Source organism: Peromyscus californicus, unplaced genomic scaffold (assembly GCF_007827085.1).
Source record: "Peromyscus californicus insignis strain IS unplaced genomic scaffold, ASM782708v3 Scaffold_14__1_contigs__length_90479793_seg_2, whole genome shotgun sequence".
Classification (NCBI taxonomy): Eukaryota; Metazoa; Chordata; class Mammalia; order Rodentia; family Cricetidae; genus Peromyscus; species Peromyscus californicus.
The window spans coordinates 35,126,984-35,134,393 of record NW_026294436.1 but is presented as its reverse complement, the minus strand read 5'-3'; the positions used below and the strand labels follow the sequence as shown (position 1 = coordinate 35,134,393).

Sequence of the window (7,410 nt, the reverse complement as noted above, 5' to 3'; positions counted from 1 at the left end):
AATTAGTGGTGTGCATATCTACCTACAGTTTAGCTTATCCAAGCAGTATCGAGTGTGTACTACATGTCATACTAAATATTTGTAAGCACTGAGACATGATGGCAAACAAGGCAATCAGTATGTTAATTCCCATGAAGAGTAGGTGGAGAGAACAACTCAATAAAAAGGAACAAGCAGCCAAAGGAACAGCCATTAAATACTGGAAGGGCTGTGAATAAATTAGTGTGACATGACAGACATAGATGGGCAAGGGAGTCAATTAGTTTTGGGGGTTAAGATCTGCCTGTAAATGATGAGATGACATTGGTCACATTGTGCTCTGTAGAGCAGTATATTCCAAATAACTGGGGCCATATACATGGGGCAGAGAGAGGTATGGTTTTATTCTAAGAGTAGAAAGAATGTTCATGCATGTGGTGGAGAGTGGAAGGCAATGAGGTCACAGAGTAAGCTTCTCACCATGAAGAACATTGCTAGTCACAGTAAACTGCTTCCCATAGCTGGAAGTCAAGTACTTGTTCAAATGCTGAACACTTTGTTTTGTTTTGTTTTGTTTTTCCAGATAAGATTTCTCTGTGTAGCCCTGGATGTCGTGAAACTTACTCTGTAGCCCAGCCTGGCCTTGAACTCAGAAATTTGCCTGCCTCTGCCTTCCCAAGTGCTGGGATCAGAGGCTTGTGATACCACCACCTGGAATGATGTACACATTTTTAAAAATTTAGTTTTCTTGTAATCGCCCTCCTTGAAACTCATATACTTAATTTTTATATCTCATTATTGTTCCTCCTATGATTTTTGAGTCATAGAGCTGTTAGGCAATTGTTCCACTACTGAGCTATATGCTAAATATCCCCTACTGCTGTTTCTTTCTTTGTTTTTTATTTTGAGGTATGGTCTCACTCAGTTGTTAAGACATATGTTTTAAACTCTTTTCTTGTTGATGTGATACTATACACAGACAAGAGCAATTTAGGCAGGAAGGGTTTGTCTTGACTTAAACTTCAAGGCTATATATAGCTTATCACAACTGGGCCATCCCAGCAGCAGGAATTAGGGACTGCTGGTCACATTGTATCTGCAGTCAAAAAGCAAATAATGATAAGTGAAAGCTTGTCCATAGTCTGCTTTCTCCTTTTTGTGCAGTCCAAGATCCCAACCCAGGGAATGTGCTAGCCACAGTGGGAAGGTCTTCCCACCCACATTAGTCTAATGAAGATAATCCCCTACACATAAGCAGAGGCTAACTTGACTTAGTTCTTCATAAGCATGCCCAGAGCTTTGTTTCCTAGATGGACAGATCCTGTCAAAGATGAACCATCAAAGCATATGATTCCTTCTATCAATGGTACTGAACAGTGAGATTGACTATTTCATTAGTCCTTGGAATCCTTGGAAGATCTGTTGACAGGGAAGGCTACTGGCAGAAAAAAAAGGCCTCCCAGGTCTTTCTCTGAAGGTGCAGGGCCTGTGTGTCAAGTCTGTAGGGTGAAGATAAAGCAAGATGTTTGTCATCTTTATCATCTATTTGTGGCCCCTTTTCCTATCATCCTGTCTATCAGGAATCTGCCTAATTTCTAGTGCTTTGTTGTTACTTTTCAGTGCTAGTTATTGGTGCATACCCATAAAGAACGGTGTCTTGGTGTGCAACCATCTCTCAGACCTGAGAGAAAAAGAAGTGACTGACTAGCAAGGATCCAAGATGCTGAAGCAAAAGAGAACCACAAATAAGTGTAACCTAAAAGCAGGATGAAATTGCTTCTGGAAACAGTTATCATTTCCTAAATTTCATTTATAAATGGGCAGTTTCTGAGAAGTGAAGCAGAAAAGAACTTTAAGAGACCAAAATGTCAAACAGGAAAATTGGCAACTTCTCAGCATTGAATAAGGCCTTTAAGATCCCCTGATTGAGAGGTGACAGAAAGGATGACCTAGACCTGTACTGAAGAGCCCTAATGGGCTAGACACCAAGAAAATGGCAAGCACAAAATACCCTGAATGGTCAATTATGCCTGGCAAATACAAATCAAGTCTCCCCCTGAGCAACAGAATGTGACCTGGAGAGTGTAAAATTATCAGCATATCACATCCACCATCCAGAAAAAAAATTACAAAATAGACAAGAAGTAAACTATATGGCCCTAAATTAGGGAAATAAATATAAATACATACAGACTAACAGATATTGAAGAATCCAAGTTTAAACTTTAATATAATTGTACAATACCCACAGGAAAACATATATTTAAGACTACTTAATGTGTTCCATAAAAGTAAGACGTTCAATGCTGGGCTGGGATAGATTTGCCAGAAATGTGGGCCTAACAATTTCCTTTTTGTTGTTTAAAGTGACCAATCCTAAATTAAGGATAGAAGACCTAATTCTAGCCCACCCAAGAGCCTTACATCCCCCAGTCACCCAGGATAAGATGAACATTGACTTCCTGAGCCCCTCTCTGCTTCTCAGAGGTCTGCTTTCTGTGTGCCTTGCTCTCTCTCTCTCTCTCTCTCTCTCTCTCTCTCTCTCTCTCTCTCTCTCTCTGTGTGTGTTACATTCTCATCTTTAATAAAAGTAGATTTTCTTTATCATTTATATCTGCTGTGTCAGGGATTTTCTCTGCTACAATCAAAAATTATCCTTTTCTTTTTCTTCTTCTTCTTTATTTGGCAGAGAAAATGGACCTGTTTAACACCCTTAGACATTAAGTTAAAATCTCTGGAGAAATTCTAGTTCTTTGGCATGAATGTTTTTTTTTCCTTGGAAATTTTAGCTGTCTTTCACTATTCTTTGATGTCTTCGAAGAGCAGTTTCTTGTTTCTGGAGGAGTTTGTTTTCTTACTATGGGCTAGTTGTATACTCTGTCATACTTAGAAGTAAAATCAACTATATCTTTTAAAATAATATTGCTATCAACATTACCTAGTTCTTTTGTATATTTGACATTGGACTACTATGATTTCAGACACATATCGGTGTGACCAGGAGATCTTATTACATTGATGAAAGACTTTTTGATTGCCTGAATATTTGCCTTAATAACCAACTCCTATTTTTCCCTTAGAATGAGATGAAAGTCATCATGGCAGACATTTTGCTTTCATAACAGTGTTAAAGCATTGATTGCTTTTTAGATTTATCATCATAGCACACAGTTAAATGCTGAAGTAATTAGCAATTCTTCCATTTTCAGATTCTCGTTTTAGTGGATAAGAAGATGTAAAAACAGATTGTCTAATGACATATTGGAGACACGGCAATTCTAGTGAGGAACAGTGGAAACATCTCATGGAGTAACAGAACGTTGGAAGCAGAGTCCAGTATGCCTCAGGAAGGAAATACCCAAAGAAGACCCATGAGTGATGGATATGGATGCAGGCTCCGCAAACCAATTTGAGAGACTGGACTTTGACAGAAAGCCAATGGTTAGTCATTTCGATGTGTTTTAAACAATACTTAAAATCTAAAGAATTCTTCTTTGTTTCTTTATTTCAGTGTGATAAATCAGAGAAAGAAAGAATCGAAGGAGGCAGTTGAGGAGTCTGTAACCATTGTTGGTGGGTACATTGGTATCAACAGTGAGAAGCAATTGTATGGGGAATCTCCTTGGGGATGTAATGGATTTGGTGGCCATGATGGTGAATCTTGCTTCTCATTGTGACTGGATTGAGAATAGCATAGGAGACAAATCTCTGAGTGTGCCTATAAGGGTGCTTCCAGAGAAATCCAAACTGAGGAAGGAATAGCCATCCTGAATGTGGGCAGTATCATTCTGCAGGCTGGGGACCTAGTCTGAATAAAGGAGAAAACAGGTTAAGTACAGATTTTATCTGTTTCCTGTGATACAATGTGACCAGTTGCCTCACACTCCAGCCTCACACTATGCCTCAAAGTAGATGGTACTCTAAAACTGCAAGTCAAATAAAACCCTTTATTCCTTAAGTGAGTTTTATCAGTTGTTCTCTCACAATGCTGAGGAAAGTAACAAATAGGGGCCGATCGTGAGGTGAGTGAGGAGTCACCTTACTGTGACAACCACAGTAAGAGAAGAGAGAGCTCGGACACCTGGACAGAAGACAGATTCTAAAGCAGGAACAAGTCTTCAATAGAAAGTTTCGTGTTCAGGATGCTGAATTTGGGAACCTCTGGGAGATAGTCATATGAGCACTTAGCTAGGCATGTATTTTTATCATTTGGGAAAGATCTAGGGCTTGGACAGTTTAGATTTGTCTTTGCATTGATAGCTGAAGCCAAGCAGAAAGAGAACCTTTGGGGTCAGACCTCAGCATTGTGAGGAGAGTGTGTGGAATAAGGAAGGATAAAGAGAGTCAGTACTCTGAAATGCTACCATGCAGACGCCATAGGAGTTAAATGGGAAAGATAAGGCAGTGGCAAAAGTGTTCCACCATGGATGCTGTGTCCAGTTTTCAGAGCCGAAAGATCAAAGACTTTCCCTTCCTGCGAGCTGACAAGGTGGAGGGTTGTGGATTCAAGGATTCTGAGAGTAGGATTGTGATTCTTGAGGTAGAGCCAGTGGACTGTAGGGATGTGTGCCTTGAGCAGGTCCACACTGAACTGGGGCTGTGAAATTTGGCTCTTGGTAAATGCTGCTCACAGTGAGTTCATATCCCAGCTCTTGACGTCAGAGCTGAGGATCCCCGGTGTTTTATTTTATTTCTAACATTTTTATTTATGAGTTCAGGGTATTTTGCCTGCATGTGTGTATGTGCACTGTGCTGCATGTGTGCCTGGTTGTGGAGGCCAGAAGAGGGTGTCAGATCCTCTGGAACAAAGTTAGAGATGATTGTGAGTGCCTTATGTGTGGTGGGTATCAAACCCGGGTCCTCTCCAAGAACAACAAGTACTTTTAGCTGCTGAGCATGTTTCCCACCCCTATCCAGGCATTTCCCACCAAAGTTGTCCAATTTCCCTGGGAGGAAATATTACCTTTATTTTAGTGTTCAGCAATTACTATATCATCTGTCTTGAAGGAATCTCCCACTTCTAAGAAAAACACTGTTTAAAAATCCTTGAAAAGATAGTTTAAAATAAAAGGCTATCAGGATTCCACTTTTATCAGTTATATAATGTGAATAATTGCCCGAATTGCCCGAGGCTTGTTTTCATTGAGGAAGGAGATTATAAACCAAATGAACATTTATTCAACATGTATTCTGTGCTGCATGAGAAATCATCTCTCTAATTTGCTCTCCAACACAACTCTATTGTGTAAGTCCTTTATAGTGTTCACATCGCACATAAAGTCCAATAGCAGGAGATTAACAACGCTGTCTAGAACCACACAGCTAGTAGTCCTGAAGTCTTGATCTGAACTAAGATACTCTGACTTTGAAGCTCTACCCCGCTCTCTTATAGTTCAGGGAGAAAGATGATAAAGTGAGTTGGCTGTGTGTACTGAAGTAACAGTGACCAGTGAAATTTCCTGAAAGTCATTTCACTGGAGCAAGGGGCAGACACAGAGTGGAGTAAATGGGAAACGTTTTGGGCAAGGTATGCATGCATTGACAGTGAGAATGAAGAGTTCATTTTGGTATGTGATTGCTAAGAAGGAGTAAGATCAGAATCAGGAAAGGATTTTAAATATATCCAGGAAGATTTCTGATTGTTTATGAATGGGAAGTATCCATTAAAAAGGGGGCTGGAAGGACACTACAAGTTATTTGACATGGGGAAGAAAGCAGTAGATAATATCATAGGCGAAATAGCCAAAGAAACCAGAGCAGTGTCCACATGTGCCTCCGCGGGGTCTGAGGGGCTCCCGTGTGATGACTTTCCTTTGGTCTCTGAGGTGGAGGAGGGTGGGATCTCTGCCTGAGATTCAAGAGCAGGTAACTGAAGAGAGTGGTCTGATTTCTAAGAACAGTTGTTTTCTGTGGAGGATAGGAGAGAAAAAGGAGGCAGGGAGTTTTGTGTGTGTCCAGCTATCAGGTTTTCATTTGATTTGTTAGTATCAGAAGGATATGGGAAGTAAGGAAATTGAAGAAAAGCATGGTTGATGTGTGGTGGGCCATGAAATCTCAATGCAGGGCATAATGTAATTCATAATATTCTTAAAAAATGGCTTGCCATTTCTTTAAACAGACATGCATACTAGTTCATAATTAGGACTGACATTCTAATACTGTATTCTTCTTAACATACACTGGCTTCTCTGTAAGCCAGATGCACTATCCCTGAAGAGTTGTTGAATACCCAGCTCCTGCTATTTGGGACATTTAATACTGGTCACCTGATAAAACATGTGTGCAAATGTCTATAGTCCATAACATGAAGGATGCAAGACTCAGTAACTTCATAGTGCTTATGGTTATCAACAAATGCTATTACTAGTGCATGTAAAAGAAGGACAGAGACAGACAATGTTCTCTTCTTGCTGCCATTTTAAAAAGAAATGTCTCCACTTTGGCAGCACATACTAGAACCACAATGATACAGAGATTATCATGGACCCCGTACAAGGATGACATGCTAATTTGTGAAATATTCCATACTTTAAAAAATCATAATGTACTTACACTGAGGACAAAATAATATTTTATATTTCTTAAAAGTCACAATCACTTACTAATGTGACTTGTGTACCTGCTGGGCATGATAGAACTTCTCAGACTTCAGCACCGAGTTAACTGTTTTTATATAAACTACATATTTATTCTAAGTTTATTGTGCATTGTAATGCTTTTCTTCCAGAAGACACAGACACTTCTATCCTATACAGCTATGACATTATCTAAAGGAATGTTCTAGAACCTAATGTTCAGTCTATGAACTATCTTTAGGTAGCAGTTTGTGTCTCATTTGACATTGCTGTGTTTTCTTAGCAACTTAAAAGACGCTACATTTCCCCAGATGATTTTTAATTATTTTTTATGCATTTTAATTAAAATATTATTATTTTATTTTTATACAATCAATAAAATACCATTAGATCAATTTCCCCCTTGCCTTGCCTCCCTCGAGCCTCTTCCAAGCTCCATCCATCTAGCCCCTCCCATGCTCCCCCACTCTCACATTGATATCCTCTTTTTCTTTGATTATTATTGCTCCATGTATATGCATGTGTATATGTATGCAGAAATATATAACCACAATCTGCCTACTCCATTTTTGTTGTTTGTGTGTATAAGGTTTCAAGACTGACCTCTTTGTATTGGATAACCAGTTAGGGAGCTCATCGCTGGGAGAAACTAATTTTCCTTCTCTCTGCAGTCATTTGTTGCCTATAGTTCTTGGTCTAGGGTTGGGACCCTGTGAGATTTCCCCATTCTGTATTAGTATGCCTATTAATATTGTCATTGTTTAGGTTTTTTTTTATGCTGCTATGTCTTTGAGAGACTCTTTTTCACAGCAGGTATTCTGTTATTTTGGCTCTGACAATCTTTCCACCCTCTCTT

General features: G+C 39.4%; 1 pseudogene; it reads left to right on the top strand.

Annotated features, from left to right (window-relative positions):
- The first annotated feature begins 6,410 nt into the window (after positions 1-6,410).
- On the top strand, positions 6,411-6,511 carry LOC128110245 (uncharacterized; annotated as a pseudogene).
- The last annotated feature ends 899 nt before the right edge of the window (positions 6,512-7,410 follow it).